Raw genomic sequence first — 17,205 nt, forward strand, 5'->3', positions numbered from 1 at the left:
TCAATAAAGACAAGAGCAGACAGAAAATGTTACTAATTTCCGTTTTCTTCTCTTTTAAATCACTAATGGTATTGGACTTGTACTTTTCTCCCAGTTTAGTAATAAAAGACAATTAAATAAAACACCACAGGGCTGGGGATGTGGCTCAAGCGGTAGCACGCTCCCCTGGCATGCGTGCGGCCCGGGTTCGATCCTGAGCACCACATACCAACAAAGATGTTGTGTCCGCCGAGAACTAAAAAATAAATATTAAAAATTCTCTCTCTCCCCCCTCTCTCACTTGCTTTAAAAAAAAAAAAAAAAAGTGCTGGGGATGAAGCTCAGTGGTAAACTGCCCCTGAGTTCAATCACCAATACAGTTGTTAAAAAAACAAACAAACAAACAAACAAAAAAACCACACAAAATTGCCTACACACACACACACGACCATTTTCTTCACATTTTAAATCTCAATTATTTAATTCTTTACCATTAAGTTTTTATAACTCTTTCTGGAATAGGGAGACTAAGTTTATGCAAGGCAAGATGATAATATGTATCTAAACACAGCATCCTATACAAAAACATTTATAGGATTTTTGGTGATTTTCTAAAACAGTGAGTGAACCCCTTCCACCAACAACCCGGCTCCAAAGAGCCATCATCTCTTTGCTTGGTCACTGTAAGGGGAATACTCTTATACCCAACAGCTCATTTCAAAAGTTTACTTTTTACAATGTTTTATAAACTGTATATTGCTTTTAATTCAGCTGTTGAATAATTCTCTAGTCACATGATAGCCTTTCAAAGTTTTAAGACACCCCCTACCCATGCCCTTCCAATTCTTCCCCCTTTTTTTCACTCCTGTGATTTTTATAGGCCATTCTCCCCCAATGGCTGGGCTCTCATTTATCGATTTTCCTTGTACCTTGCATAAACCGTTACACTGGATGGGACAAATGAAAGAGCGAATTCTGGACATTATTATTTTTAAACTTTTTTTAATTGTGCATTATAATAATACAGAATAGTGGGATTCATTGACACATTTGTGCATGCACATGACATAATTCAATCAACCTATTATTCTTTAAAGTCGTGCTCCTGAAATATGCATTTGTGTTGCAAGTGGCTACTTCCCATATGACTACATCCAATTAAAACCTTTATTTATTTATTTTTTAATATTTATTTTTTAGTTCTTGGTGGTCACAACATCTTTATTTTATTTTTATGTGGTGCTGAGGATTGAACCCAACACCCGGCACATGCCAGGCGAGTTCGTTACCGCTTGAGCCACATCCCCAAGCCCCAAATAAACCTTTAAACAACAACACTTGAGCTGCCCTTTTCAGTTAGCTTGTTCAGCTAGTAAGGAAAAAAAAAGATACTTTTTTGTTGTAGTTTGCAGAGCTGGGGATGGAATCCATGACTTCATCCACGCCAGGCAAACATTCTACCATGAGCCCCACTCCAGCTCAATACTTTTATTTCAACAATCTCCAGTCTTTCAGTTTCTCAGCTATAGGGACATGAGCACTCTGTTAAAATGAAAAAGGCGGCAAAAGATTCATTTTCCTCATGATATTAATTGAAATCTGTTATCAAAAAGTAGCACTGAAAGAAACCTAAAGGTTGCCTAATGTGAATTCTCCTCATCTTAAAGATTGGCACACAAGCAGGTGAATCAACCACTTGTCTTTGCCAGCTGGGTCTTGAGGTCGTACCCAGGTCCATGGTGCAGTGGTGCTCTTCCCACTGCCCATGCTGATTAGGTTCTAATATCTAACATGCATTGCAAACAGCATGCTACACACTTACATCTGAAAGTACCACAACTTCAACACTCTAAGTTGAAATGGTCTTAAAGTACTGAATAGCTTCAGAGCACAAGTGGTGATACAGAGATTAGATGAGATATACATCCAAGGTCAGTTGGATGATCCCATCACATCCAGAAAAGAATGGAAACAACTCAGCTCTGTGAACACTTATCTTACAATGCTCTTATCACTTTGAATGTCAACAGCTACTAGATAGTCACATATGCAGTACCTTTTTCTGTCCAAATCACAATGGTACTATTTTGAAAAAGGAAAACCCCGACCTTGGCATCCTTGACAGTTTTTCAAAAAGCAGATGTCTCTTGCTTGTTCCTCCTTTACCTTCCCATTGCTTGTCCTCAGTATGCATGTTCTTCTGAAAGCTGCAGAGGCTTTGACACCCCTTTCCTTTGTTTGGAAGGAGGTATTAGTAGGAGGTTATTCCACTCAACTACCCCAACCTCCTTCTCCCAAATAAAGGTTCTTTTTGTTCCAAATGGATAAGAAAACAAGAACATGCGTCCACACAAGAACTTATACATGTGTGTTCTCAGCAGCATTATTCATAATGCCTCCAAAGCAGAAACAACTTAAAAACTAACTGATGGAGAATATATTCATATAATGGGATATGATTCAGTGACAAAAGGAATAAAGTATTAATATATGCTCCAGCAAAGCTGAACCCTGCAAATAAGTCAACGAACCCAGTGACAAAAGGTCATATATTGTATGGTTGTTTATACAAGATGTCCTGAATGGGCACATGTGCAGACACAGAAAGGAGATTATGGCCTAGAGAGTTGGAAAGGAGATTGCTTTCTAAATGGTACTACTAGGTTTCTTTCTGGGGTGATAAAAATGTTCTAAAATTGATTACGGTGCTCGCTGCACATCCCTGGATACTCTAAAAACCACTGAATTAAATAAATGGGTACAATTATATCATATAAATTAATCTCAGTTTGTATTTTTTTTCTTTTTTTTCAGTATTGGGATTGAACCCACCAGGGCCTCACACATGCTAGGGCAGGAGGTCTACCACTGAGTTAAATCCCTTGAACTGTATGAATCTCGATAAAGCCGTTACCAAAGCAAACAAATATGCAAAATACAGAAAGCAAAAAACATAACCTCCACAAATTTACCTGAAGGCAAGCAACAATACAAGGTATTGTTGATATAATTTATCCTTCCAGATTTTTATGTGCATATATATATATATATATATTTAGTACTGGACATTGAACACAGAGCCTCACACAAGCTAGGCAACAGCTCTAACAGTGAGCACTACTCACAGCTCTGTTTTCCCTTTCCAAAATAAATAGAATATACGTATTTTAGTGTTTAAGAAAACCAAAGTAGCTTGAAAATTTTGTAAATTATTTTTTATTAAAAAAACGGTGCTTTTCAGTAAGACACTAGCCATAAGAGGATTAATGAAGCACTTGAAATGTGACTACTCTGAACTGACATGCTTCTTCTTCTTCTTTTAAAGTACTGGGGACTGAACCCAGGGCTACTTCACCTTTGAGCTAAAATCCATCCCTAGCCATTTTTATTTTTTATTTTGAGACAGGGTCTCAATAAGTTGCTGAGGTTGGCTTTGTAATCCTGCCTCAACTTCCTGAGTCACTGGAATTATACGCATGAACCATCATGCCCAGCTGAGATATGCTTTTAAAATATAAAATACCCTCTCAATTTCTAAGACTTATTATGAAAATAAGAACCTGATAAGTCAAAACATTTTAGATTATGCTAAAATAATAATACTTTAGATATATTAGGGTCAAAATATTATTAAAATTAATTTCACTTTTTACTTTAAAAAAAGTGGCTACCAGAAACACTGATGAACCTTGAAGACATCATACTAAGTCAAATAAACCAGTCACAAAAGTATGATTCCACTCATGAGGTATTTAAGAGTAGTCCAATCTAAGAGACAGAAAGTAGATTGGTTGTATAGTTTCAATTTTGCAAGATAAAAAATTGTATAACTTAATGCCACCATACTGTGCACTTTAAAGTGGCTAAGAGGAAAGTTTGTTATTAAAATTAAAGACATGGGCTGGGATTGTGGCTCAGTGGTAGAGCATTTGCCTAGCATGTATGAGGCACTGGATTCAATTCTCAGCACCATATAAAAATAAATAAATAAAATAAAGGTCCATCAACACCTAAAAAATATTAAAAATAAATAAATAAAATTAAAGACAACTTTTTAAAATGTAGCTGTTAAAAAATTTAAGGAAACAGCAATGACTATGAAAGCAGATAAGGTATGCTTCAATTTTAATAGCAGCAGAGCAGCTTGTGTTCAAAACCAGAGGCATTTATCATTGATGGGGATGTGTCAAAGCTATGACTACTATGCATTTGTTAAGATTCCCTGGAACATGACAGATTGTCTAGAGCAAGTCTCTGGATGTAGGATAGAACTGAGGCCTTTACAAATGTCCAGACCATTTTGGATATTGTTAAATGAGTGATTCTATGGAATCTGGGTGGCCCCAAAACTTTAAGTACTAAGACTTACTGACTGACCCACCGACCAACCAGAGTTCACTATCTTGGTAAACATGCTCCTCGTCAAGAACCCAGAAGAGTGTAACACATCACTCTTGGCAACAAAGGTCCTGATTGGCTTTGCCTTGACTAACAGGTCTAATACAGCTGGAGGCACTTCAGCCGTGCATGGCATCACAGAAAAGCACTTTTCAGAGAAGCTCCTTGTTCAATCAAAAATAAAAAAAGAAATAAAGAAATAAGCCAGGTGTGGTGGCACATGCCTGTGATTTCAGCAGCTTGGCAGACTGAAGGCCTAAGCAACTTTTGAGACTTTGTCTCAAAAAACAAAACAAAAAAAGGGGGGGGGGGAGACCGCTGGAGATGCAGCTCAGTCGTTAGGAGCCCCTGGGTTCAATCCGCTGTAGCAAAAAATAAACAAATAAATAAATAAGATAATTTAAAGTTTCGTTTAGTTACAAGAGTAGAATTATAAAAGGGTAAAGGTCCTGGGGGAGGGGGAAACAGGAATCCTTACGAAAGGTAGCAGAATGAAAAAAAAATTAATGGTTCTTTAAGCAAGGTTTGTTTTTCTTCATGTTGGTGTAGTTTATTAATAGACCAACAATAAAACGGTAAATAATAGCATGGTTCATAATGTTATCAGTCATTAAACTTATAATCATACTGGGATCTAAAAGCTTTATTTTAAATGCTAATCACAGAGATTTAGAAAAAATGACTTAAAACTATAAATTATACAGTTAGTAAAGAGGTACTCATGCCTGTATAATATAATTACAATGTATGTTTTTTCAGCAGATTAGTTTTCATGATCTCAATTGATGGACTAAATAGAACTCTTAAAATATGCAGGACAAGGTTGCCATCCCACTATTCAAGAAGGTCCATTAAAAATATACTGTTAATCAAGTGTGGAGGCATCTATCTGTAATCCCAGCTACCTGGGAGGCTGAGGCAAGAGGATCCCAAATTTGAGGCCAACTTCCTCAATTTAGTGAGAAGTCCTAAGCTACTTAGCAAGACCCTGTCTCAAAAAATAAAAAGGGCTGGTAATGTAGCTCAACGGTAAAGCACTGCTGGGTTCAATCCTCATGACAGAACAAAACAAAGACACCGCTTGGATTTTTAGCTCCATCTCTAGTACCCACATGAATGAGGAGTTCTTGCCTAGAAAAGGCATGCAGATGTAATGCTCCATAAATATAGTAGTGCATCACCAACTAAGTACTAGGAAGCTTCAGAGGAGGGAAAGTTCTTCCTCAACACAGAGAGTGGAAGTAGTTACTGAGTTGAGGTTGCTAAGCTAGGTTGAGTATCTGTTCAATATTATTGCAAAAAACTGGCACAGTGCCACAGGGAGGAAATCAGAAAGTTCTAGGAACTACTGCATAGTCAGAATGGCTGCTGGTCAAGCTTCTGAGTGATCATGACAAGGTTGGAAAAACCAGTTCAAGTTAGAAGGACTTGAATAAGGAGCTGCAGTTCACTGCATGTCTGCAAGGCATCTGAGAGGCTGCAGGTACTGAAATAGAGAAGTGCTGTGACAGGACATTTTCTGGTAGTGGTGCTGGGAACTGAACTCAAGAATGCTGGACAAGGGCTCTACGACCGAGCTACATTCCCAGCCCCAAGAAGTGATATGACTTTAATGGTACCTTCAGAGGATGACTCTGGTTGTGATCAGCAGGTTCCATTAAGAAAGGCTGGAGTGGACACCACACTTAGCCAGGGTCACCCGAGGGAGCCTATACCCACTCTAACTCAATCTGGAAGGTCCATGAAACCATCATTGTCTTAGGTATGACACAGAGGTCACAGAGAAAGGAAAAAAGTACCTTTTCAAGGATATCTTTATAGCCTAAATTAAAGTTTGTGTTCTCCTAGAAGATTCCTGTTTTCATGGACAAAAATTTACTTGACCTATGAGCCCCATGTAAAATTTCTTTTACCTTACAGTCTAACTTCTTTAAGATGACTTAGGGTAACATGGCACATAACACTGTTTTTTGCTAGAAATGACGCTAAGATATGACGATGAAAAATCTACCCTAGAACTGGACAGATGTGTTTATGCTCTGAGACTTATTAGCTTTGTGATCCAAAAGCCTAGAGGTCTGTTTCCTTATGTAAAACCAGAAGGACACTACTCCACTGTTCCAATGTCAGAAAGATTAAATGAGATGATGCAAGTTAATGCTTAAAGCAATAACCATTATTACCTTAAACCAGATCAGATTCTGAAATAATCACTTTGAAAATTCTTAGTATTCTGAGTAAAATACGAGGGTATAAACTTGGACTATTATTTTTCCTGAGAAGCAGATGTACATTTGTATTTACACAAAGCAGTGCTTTTCTGCAGTGTTTTAAATGCATCCCTATGAGGCATTCAAGTTAGTTAGCATATTCTTAACTTTAACAAGCTCAGTGGTATTTAGTATGCTTATGCATTAGAACACGAACAACTGCTGTACATAAACCTAGTGACTTGCAGTTATGTAGAAACATCAAGGTGTGATCAAGATTTTGCAAATTATTATTTTTTTCAATACATGGGTTACTCCTTTATTAATTTTTATGTGGTGCTGAGAGTCAAACTCAGTGCCTCACATATGCTAAGCAAGTGCTCTACCACTGAGTGCTGAGCCACAACCCCAGCCCTGGGTTACTCCCTTTTTAAGACATTCATACCAAAAGACCAGTGCCAATAACTGGAAACTGCTATTGTACCGCTGCTTCTCCTGCTACTTTGACTAGATTTCAGACAACAAGCCTAACCATGATCACCAGGAATTTCTAGTACACTGATGGAACCTGTGGTTTTCAGGTTATTCTCACGAGGAAGTGTAACATGTATATACTGATGGAGGGGAAGATGACCCCTGAAGGAGAAGGTGAAAGCCCAGCAACCTCTAGTCTGACTCCTTAAACCTTCATCAGTTTGAGTTCACATAAAATTTTATATAAAAAGGGTATGTGTGGGCGTGGGGAGAAGAGATGCCTTACTGCTTACAGGAAAAAAAAAAAAAAGACTGAAGACACTTTCTTTTTTCTTTGTTTTGGGCACTGGGGAATGAACCCAGGGGCACTTAACAACTGAGTCACATCCGTTTTTGAGATAGAACGTCGCTAAGTTACTGAGTTTGGCCTCAAACTTGCCAATCTCCTGCCTCGGCCTCCCGAGTAACTGGGACTACAGGTGTGAGTCACACGCCTGGATAAGACTGAACACAATTTCCAATGCTCCAATCTAGATTTGGGGAGTGTGTGAGATGGGGAACACTTCTCATTTCACTTTTAAACAGGCATTGCAGCAAGGCAGGGATACATCATCAAGAGTGACTTCAGCACTCTGCTACTTAAGAAAGAATTTCACAGGCTTAAGAGAAACGTGAAAAAGGGAAATAACTCACAAGTGGGCTTAAGAGGACAAGCAGATATGCCCATTTATAATCACTATAGAAACATGCCACATCTTTGCATCTAAATGGTATAAGACAAAGTTACTTTGATTCTCTAGAAATAAATTTTTCATGTTCTATCAAAACCACTGAGAAATAATCTCCCCAAATTAATGGGAAATGTATTTTTCATCATTCTTGAATCAGAGTAATTTTTATAAACCATGCTCTCATTTCTAAACTATATCCCAGAGTCTAGGCTTAACCAAAAGCAGTTTTTCAAAAGCATTTTTTAAAATTGGAAAAATAGTTGTACTCATATGGTGTTAAGTAACAAAGCAGGTTACCAAACAATACAACCAACAAGTACATTTTAATAATAAGTGAATAAATAAGTGTTTATTCCCAAGGAATAAAAAAAATTTGTGATGGGATTTCAAGTTAGTTTTAGTTTCTTGTTTTGGCTAATCTGTAATTTTTAAAATTGGTTCTTCTACTTATACATGACAGTAGAATCCATTTTGATGTAATAATTAAGCATGGAACATATCATCTAGTTCAGATCCCAGTACCTCTCTTTTTCTTTCCCATCTCTACTCCCTTCCCTCTATTGATCAGCCATTCACCTACAGTTTTTTAAAAAATTCATTTCTGGGGCTGGGGTTGTGGCTCAAGTGGTAGAGCATTCGCCTAGGACACGTGAGGCACTGGGTTCGATTCTCAGCACCACATAAAAATCAAATAATAATATTTAAAAAAACTCATTTCTGTTGATGTACTCAATGGAAAGGTTCACTGTGGCATATTCACGTATATACACAGGAAAGTTATGTGAGATTCATTCTACCCTCTTTCTTTTTCCCATCCCGCCTCCCTTCCTTTCAATCCCCATTGCCACTGAACTTCTACCCAACCCACTACTGGGGGTTAGCTTCCACATATCAGTGAAAACATTCAACATTTGATTTTTTTGGGGGGATTGGCTTATTTCACTTAGCATGATAGTCTCCAGATCCATCCATTTACCGGCAAATATCATTATTTTTGTAGCAGGCTTTGCCACTTCATGACTCAATCTTCACTCGTTCCCTGGATAAGTATTTTTCTTATTGTCATTTTTAAGTATAACTGACCTTGAACCAAAATGTTGAGTACTCTTTGCACCGGGACACTCTCAGGCTCAGTTCACCTCTTCATAAGAACAAGAATTTTGTCAACATAAATTTACAATTCTAATTTAATATTTTAATTCTGCCCTGTTTCCAGTAGACAGTTTCTTCATTAAGAAGATATGACAGGTTTTAAGAAAGAGGCCACTTCCAAGGTTCTCAACTAAGTTACCAGCTCTCACCAAAAAGGGAGAGGTTTATAGATTTTAAAGGGAGGAACAGGTTTCTCAAATGGAGCACAGAGAGTTGAGAGAGTGGGGGAGAGAGAGAGAGAGAGAGAGATTGACTGATTCATATAAGCAAAAATAACTGTTCCGAGGAGAGAAGGAATAAGAGTGTCCTAAACCAAAACACTGAGGAAGGCAAGAGGCCCTTCATTAGGTTTCTTTTTACACCCGCACACAGGTTAACGTCAAATCAGACATGCTATTTCAACTAAATGCCACTGCACACTCTACACCCATACTTCCCTTTGGGGGCAACCAACTTCTTTAACTGCAGAGCCTACTTGGAATCCTTGAGTGTAAGCTGATATATAAGCAAAAAACGGCATTACAAAAATATGAAGCATTTGTCTGAGTCCTCATTAGCCAAATAGCTCAGAGGAACAGTATAAAGGCCTGTATTCCAAGAACAGGCCTGGGAACCAGCCCAGACATATTCTGTGGCTCAGTTCATTATGGGATGGTGCCTCGATTTCCCTACTTGTCAAACAAGGAGAGTACTGACAGAATTGAGAATGGTTTAAAAAGTATTTAGAAAGTAAAACTGGCAAACCACCAATGTTGTTTTATAATACCATAAAAGCCAGCCAGCAATGGGCCTTTACACTTAATAGACTCATGCTTATTAAAGGCACATGAGAAATGACACATAAACAACCCACAGCTAAGTGACTCAATTACAAATCTATACCCTTCCTGGAGGAAAGTATTAGAATGTGCAGAGATTTATTTTTCATTCTAAAGGCTGATCAAATAATGTATGATTCTTTTAAAAACTATGCATGTTTTCAAGCTGAATTTTAAACCTTAACAGTTGTTATTTGTTCAGGAAAGTCTTCCCTTTTGAAAACTATCTTCCATGCTCTCTTATTTTCCAAACCTTATTTCTGAAATGCTGCTGAAATTCTTGATAGGTTCCAGAATTTCTCTAGCAGCTGTCCTGGAACTAAGGCAGAAATCAATAATCCCAAAGAAGCTAGGGGCTACCTCTCAAGAACTCAAGAGAGAACAGTGAATTCATACACTGAGATGAGGGAACTCAGAACTGAAATATTAGTAGGAGTTTTTCATTTTCCACTGAAAAGAATAAAACTGTGCATTCTCAAATTGTCACTCTGAATGTTTATATCCCTGTATGATCTAACTGATACATATATTCCCAGTTTGAGAAACAGGATAATATGTGAGAAGAGCCTTTTCCTTCCAGTGAAGCGGAATATGGATTCTCACTTGAGCTAGGCTTAAACTGGCTGACAGCAAAGGTGAACCACCACAAAAAGCAGGTGTAATGAGTACTAAGACACTGAGAAACTGGGAACACAACCATGCTCCCCTCACTATCTAATTAACAGGACAGGCAAACAACAAAAACCATGAGGTCACAAAGGCAGCATAGGCTGGGCACAACAGGACGGCTTATCATACAAAGTGTCTCAAGGATCAGGGTGGAAAGGGCCAATTATGGGATAGAGATAGATATATATACATACACTCCTCCTACCAGGCCCTCTCATGCTATTTTGTTACTCACATATAAAAACACTTTCACATTCAAATATCAATTCAGTTCATCAGTTCAGTGTGGGGCTTGAGCTTTGGTTTCAAACACCACAAAAGTGTAACCGACAGCAATACACCTCAGCAAAGCACGGCAACAGCTCCAGAGTGACACCACAGTTCTCACAAAACTAGGGGAAGAAAACTTTGTAAATTTATGTGACACTGATAACAAGTTGAGCGTTCTGAGTCTAGTTAAATCATATCCATAGGTGTGTGTGCCCTAACGTATGTGCCTCTCAGGTAAGTATATGAAAGTCTAACTCTCACTGAGGTATTTTACTCCTTCTGTAAGACATAACAGGCTTTATGACATTCCTTTAAAGTTCTCTGCAAGTTCAGGTTCATCTTGTGGCTAATTGCACAACAGACATGGGCACTTTGTTGAAAACCACAAATTAGATTCTAATGTTAAAAAATAAAAATTTAACTCTTGTTCATGATCATATCATTTACAAATGCTTATTCCACTGAGATTTCAATAGTTAATTTAAAAATCTAAGAAAAATCTATCAAGTTTAACTATAACATTTTACCCCTACATGTATTATCCCCAAATGACCTTCCCTAACGTTTTAGTTGTATATAATAAAATGACAATCATTTCTAACTCTAAATCCCAACTATATTTTTTAGGTATGTTTGTACGCGCACACAATTCCCTCAATTAACGGACCCATCCTTCCAGGCTCTCTCATGCTATTTTGTTACTCATGATTCTCAGAAGAATAAATTCCCAAGTGTTTCACTTTATCATCCTCCCTTTTTCTACCAAAATTAGTCCTTGCTTTCTCCTTTAAAACAGCCCTGTCTTCCCTATTAAATCACAATTTTGACAACTAAATATGTAATCAGTACATATCAATCAATAATGAACCAACATATTTCTGAATATTTTGATTTTCTAAATACAAATAATTATTTTTAATATATTTTCAAAATTTGTGAGCTCTAAAGGCAGCAACAGTATCATATGTAGTACACCTTACATACCTAGGCTTTTAGTAATCGAATATAAATAATAAATATAAGTTCATTACAATAAAAATCAAACAGCTATTGCTATTTTCACTTGATAAAAGCCCACTGGTTGATGACTTGGAAGTGGCACTGAAACAATCCATTCGACACTGTGGCGTTTAGTTAATGTAAATAGTACCAGAAATTTTCTTGCATTCTGGCTTAAAGAGGTAAAGAAATTTAAACAAGGCAATTCATAGTGGATATGTTTAAAAATCAACGACTTCCAGGATTGACAAGACCAGAAGTCATCAGAGATTCATAGCCCAACTCACTGTATGTCCTATTATAGGGGCCATAAAACCTAAAAGCCAAAGACTTGGTTAGTTTTAATATACAGCAGACTCTACAGTCAGGAGTCAGGAAATTTTTCAGTATGGGTCAAGATAAAGAAGAAATTTTGACTTAAAGTTCGATTATATACAACTTCCATTTTCTAGTTAACTGAGGCTATGTACTACACTTTAATGAATTTTCAGTTTACCTAATGTAAATTCCAGCCTTCAAGCCCAGTTGTTTTACTTTTTTATTTATGAGCTTAAATATCAGGATACCTTTAAAATTGGTAGAATACATGCCAAACCTCACAACAAATTTTCCTGTAAGGGGAAAATAGCTATTACCACCAAGGATATCACTTACCACTGTATTTTATTTATAATTTGCTAAATCAAACAAAAATATCTTCACAAACTTCACCTCTAACAAGGTGTCTTCAAATTACTTATTTCAAGAACTTATGTTAACCGTATATCAAACACTAAATTCAGGTCAAAATTATGTCTGTTTAACAAATACTAACTACTCTTACACTACAAATAATACTATTTATATTAAGTATTAGATTCTGTAATTACTAAAAATTTACAAAAGCAATGTAGTTTCTAGAGAAATAACCTGAACCAAGCTATCTCCTGTTCACTCACCAAAACGTTACTTGGTAGCAATAGTCCAAAGAAAATTTCACTTTAAAACCCAACTGATGAACTATGTATCAAAAACATCCACTGGTTTCCCATAAATGTGTCTTGGCATATCTATTTAAGATACTTGTAACAAAGCCTTAAAGGATCCATAAGTATCAACAACCACCATCAATCTTTTGTAGAAAGGAGGAGTTCACAGAAAGGCATATTCTCAACTTTCTACACACCCCAGCCCATCTCATCAGCTTTTAGAAGCTTATTGACTCTTGAGATTGGTTATCAAAGTAGCAGTAATTGAGAACTCAAACATTATACATAAGAATGCATAATGCAATTATTACAGTCTTAGCAACTTTAAAATTTTCTTAAACAAGCCATATGCCATTTCTTACATTAAGTGTTTAAAACCCAACTACTGCAACCAGCTCTAACAGATTCCTTGAGGAATCGTGGCTAGGCTGAAATTTTGGAAGTGTTGGCTTTGGTGGTGACCAAGGAGGAAGAAATCTCTGGCTCCCCTGTTGCTGCAGTCCCCACTCTTCAAAATGAATATACCCACCGGTGTGAATTGACAATGTAGTCCAAAGAGCAAGGCAGGAAACGAAGTCCAGATCCTCAAAATGGCAGTACAGGGCATAACCACTAGGCCACCTATCAGTTCAGTACAAAAAGTACAACCCTGTGCATCATGGTGTAAAAGCTGGGGCCTAGGTTTCGCAATGTGCATCTCACACCTATGGAAATAATAAGAGGAGTAAAATCTATAGAAATCAACACACCCTAAGAAAGTGGGTGCTCACAGAAGACTGGTGTCAACACTTGCAAAGGTGGTTGGCTACTGACATAACATGGCAAGCACAAGTACAAAGTTGGAAGAAAGCAAAATTTTACAATCAGCTGTTGAGTCTGATAATGAAGAACTCAACATGGGCTTGATGTTTACCAACAAAGCTTTGCAAATCGTGACACCCATCTATCATGCTTATGAAAATTAACACCCCACAAAAACCTAACATCCCTCAAGGATGACTTTTAACTCTCAAAGAGTTGGAAAGATTTGAACTACAAGGATTTGAACCAATCAGCAATGCCCCAAACCTGTTCCTCTCAGATTTAAAATTTTCCCTTTTACCACCTGACCCTGGAAAGATATTTTGACAGGGAGAATTCCAGAATCCCAGAGAAAGGGAATCCATGACCCAAGGATGTGCCAAGGTGATTCATCAAGAACAAGTATGGATTGTCTGAGGGTCAACAGTTTTGAAAAAGTAAAGAGAAAACTTTCAAAATGCAGAGTGGATTTCTTAAAAGAAGTAAAATCACTGCTCTTGACTCAATCCTTCGCCATGTTGCTGTCAGCTCACCAACTAAGAGTGCAAATTGTGTGTCTTGCTGGGCCCATTTTCCCATGGTCTGTAGAAGGCGCTGTGAAGCACATCCTGTTCTAGCTCTGGGGCCCTTCCCCCCTCTGCAGCCTTACCCAGTGCAGAGAATGCGCCCCCTACTGACTCCAACACTCATCGCCTTTAGCCGACTTGGCTGCGGTGCATTTTGGGTGGGGGCTGGTATTTTCTTCATGGCCATAAACCAGAAGCAACAATGCAGATTTATAAAGAAACTGTATCAAGCTATCCAAGAGATTTTTCCCCTCTTCCCTCCCAATTTGAAGGTACAAGACACAGGCACAAGAAGCATCAGGGATGGGTACTGGGTGTGAGGGGATGGACAGCATTAAAATTGCAAACACAGGAAACAGTTTGGTTCTTTTCCCTCCTAAGCCTTTGTCTGTGAAATGGGGTTATGGCAAGAACTGTCCAGAGGAACTGGTGAATGCAAGAACATTAAGAAGACTTAGTGTGGGTGTGAGTATGTGGCTAAAAAGGATATTAGACTTTAGACCCCGATCTTGGACAGAAGAGGAAGAGAAGCAATCGCGCCTTTTCCAGCAGACAAGATATCTAGGGTGGGGGGCGGAGGGGGGGCAGGGAGGTAGCCCAGAGAAAAACAGGAGAATAAGAGGGTGCTCAAAAAACTTCCCATTCATTTCATTAAAAAAAAAAAATCTTTTCGTAGCTTTTTGAATTTCCATTTTCTGCCATCTTACTGCAAAGTTGGGGCTCAGAAAGCTTCTAAGAGGCCGTGCTGACCAGGCAGCTGAGATTGAGAAAGCGGGTGGCTGACTGTGGTCAGGACTGGAGGGAAGCTGGCATGTTGGGGAGGCAGGTTTGCTCTGGGGAGGCAAAGACTTTCACTCCTTGCCGTGCATGCTCCCCGCCCCCCAACTAAGGGTGGGCAGATCTGGCAGAAGGCTCGTTCCAAGCACTGGGGTGTGCGTGGGGGGCTCGTTTGGGGGAGGGGCGGAAGGGATTAGTTCCAGGGACGGGAGAAGCTCGGTCTGGCTGGGGGCGGGGTGCGGGGAGATGCCATTAGCTGCAAAAGCCCCGGGTGGCCAGGTTGGCCGCCGGCCTCGGCGGGCTCGCGGGGCGGAGAAGGGGGTCGGGCTGCAGGAGGAGGCGCCTGGACCCCCGACCTGGGCAGGGGTAGCGGTTCGCGCCTGGACTGGCGGCCCGCGGGCAGCCGAGTATGCAAAGGAGCGTGTGTGTGCGTGGACGGTGGCAACGCGAGCACAATGCGCCCCGCGCCCGGGCCGGGCGGCAGGGCAGGGCAGGGCCGCGGGTCCGCGCGCCGGCTTACCTTGACTCGGCCTCGAGGCGCGCGCGGGGCCGGCGTGCTCGGGGGCCGGGCGGCGGCGGCGGCGGCGGCGGGCGGATGGCGGCGGCACGGCGGTGGCGGCGAGGGCGCGCCCCGGGCCTCGTCGCGCTCTGGTTCGGCGGGCTCCGGCTCGCGCCGCGGCCGCGGCTGCTGCCGGGGGGCGCGGCGGGCGCAGCAGAGCGGCGGGCGGCGGCGGCGGCGCGAGCGGCTCCCTCCAGTCCCCGCGCGGGCGACGGCGGCGGCGGCAGCGTCGTCGAGCGGTGCAGACAAAGGAGGGGCGGAGGGAGGAGACGGAGGGTGTGGGAGCGGCGGCTTCACCGGCGCGGGCGGGCGGGCGGCGGCCGCGCTCTTCTCGCTCCGCGGCTGCGGGGACCGAGAGAGGGAGCTGTGTCTGAGGAGACGCCAAAATCCCCCTTAGCGCTGCCTGCGGGAGGGGGAGGGGGCACAAGATGGCGGCGGCCGGGGGGGCGGGAGTTCAGCTCATGGATCCCGGCGGGCGGCGGAGGGGAGACCGGGGCGGCGGAGGCGGCGGCGGCAACGGGCGGGGGAGGGGGCCGATCCCGCGTCTCCCCTCGGCAGACAATACAAGCGCCTCGGAGCGAGTCCCCGAACCTGCCCTAGCCAAAATGGCGGCCGAGAAAGAGCGGAAGTGACGTAAGTACCTCATTAGCATAAGAGGACTCATTGTCCAGCTAAGTGGGGGGGGGGGTGGGGGACAGTACCCCTTCCTCCGGTGCCCCCCAGGGACAACTGTCCTATTCCCATCTATGCTTGCACCCAACTTTTTCTGAGGGAGTGTGCCCCAGCACCCCACCCCCGCCTAGGGGAAATTATATAATCCCCACTGAGGGGGAGCTCTCGCGAGAACCAGGAGGATTTGCCACTGACCCACTAGGAGGCGCCGCGGATAATGGCCGCAGTGCGCTCTCGGGGCCCGTGTGCTCCGCGGGCGACTTCCTCTGGCCGCAGCGCCAGCGGCGGAGGCAGAAGCAGCGGGCCGCAGCACGCCCAGCACTCAGTCAGGTGGCCGTGCTGGGGATCCCTGCGCGGGCCCAGCTGGGCCTGGACTACATCTGGCGGGAGGGGTGTGCGGGGGCAGCGGGGGCGGCTCCACGTGCTTGGAGGCGCGCGCGCTCATGGGCTGGGCCACAGCGGGAAGGGGCAGGGATACCTGCCAGTTGCGCCTGATGCCTCCTGCCTTTAAGGAGGTGTGAGGGCCTCGTGCTTCGCACACCCACTGGAGATGAGACAACCCCATGGACGTCTGGACCCGTCTGTGGGTGGGTGGGGCACTCGTGGACCGGGCTGAGTGTTACAGAAGGCCTGCTCTTGACATTCTTCCAAGTCAAAGTGATGGACTCTTCTCTTTGGCCTGAAGAAAACAAGTGGGATCCCTAGTGTTTTGAAACCACCCAATGGTGAAGCCTAAGGATGCAAAGTGATGTTGCCTCCGAGTTTCCTCAAGAACCTTAAAAAACACCTTGAAGTCCTAGGGCCAGTGACTTCTAGTGCTCGCATAACAGGACAGCACGACAACACGGATGCAGTTTGTAATTGTAGGTCAACCCCAACCAATACATTGTCTCAACATTTTAAAACCCATCTTTTATGTGCATCTGAGAATATATAATAGGTTAAAAGTATTTAAAAGTAATAAATATCAATTGTAAAGATACCAAGGCCATTGTTTTCCAATATGTGGTCTGTAAATACTGTAACGTTACAAGCTCAGAGAGTTTCCAGTCATACTTACCATGCCCAAAGAATCCGACTTAAAGAAGTATAATACCTAAGACTGGTAAGCAAGTTTAACAAACCTTCATTTAACATGGTATTCCATTAATTTCTGCAATTG

The 17,205-nt window shown here is 41.6% G+C and overlaps 2 protein-coding genes across 4 annotated transcripts in view; one reads left to right on the forward strand and one right to left on the reverse strand.

Annotated features, from left to right (window-relative positions):
- ADNP (activity dependent neuroprotector homeobox) overlaps nt 1–15,821 on the reverse strand; it is a 30,233-nt gene extending 14,412 nt beyond the window's left edge. Inside the window, exon 1 of one of the 3 annotated variants that reach the window (XM_081293104.1) lies at nt 15,333–15,821. The gene's annotated coding sequence lies outside the window, so the exon portion shown is untranslated. Of the gene's footprint in view, nt 1–13,197; nt 13,337–15,332 lie in introns of those variants that run through there. The other 2 variants (XM_081293105.1, XM_081293103.1) reach the window with 2 other exon arrangements.
- The window catches only part of BCAS4 (breast carcinoma amplified sequence 4), a 271,892-nt gene that overhangs the window by 72,756 nt on the left and 181,931 nt on the right, over nt 1–17,205 (forward strand). The gene's annotated exons all lie outside the window — the stretch shown is intronic.

Source organism: Spermophilus citellus (assembly GCF_964194105.1).
Source record: "Spermophilus citellus genome assembly, chromosome: 4".
NCBI classification, from domain to species: domain Eukaryota; kingdom Metazoa; phylum Chordata; class Mammalia; order Rodentia; family Sciuridae; genus Spermophilus; species Spermophilus citellus.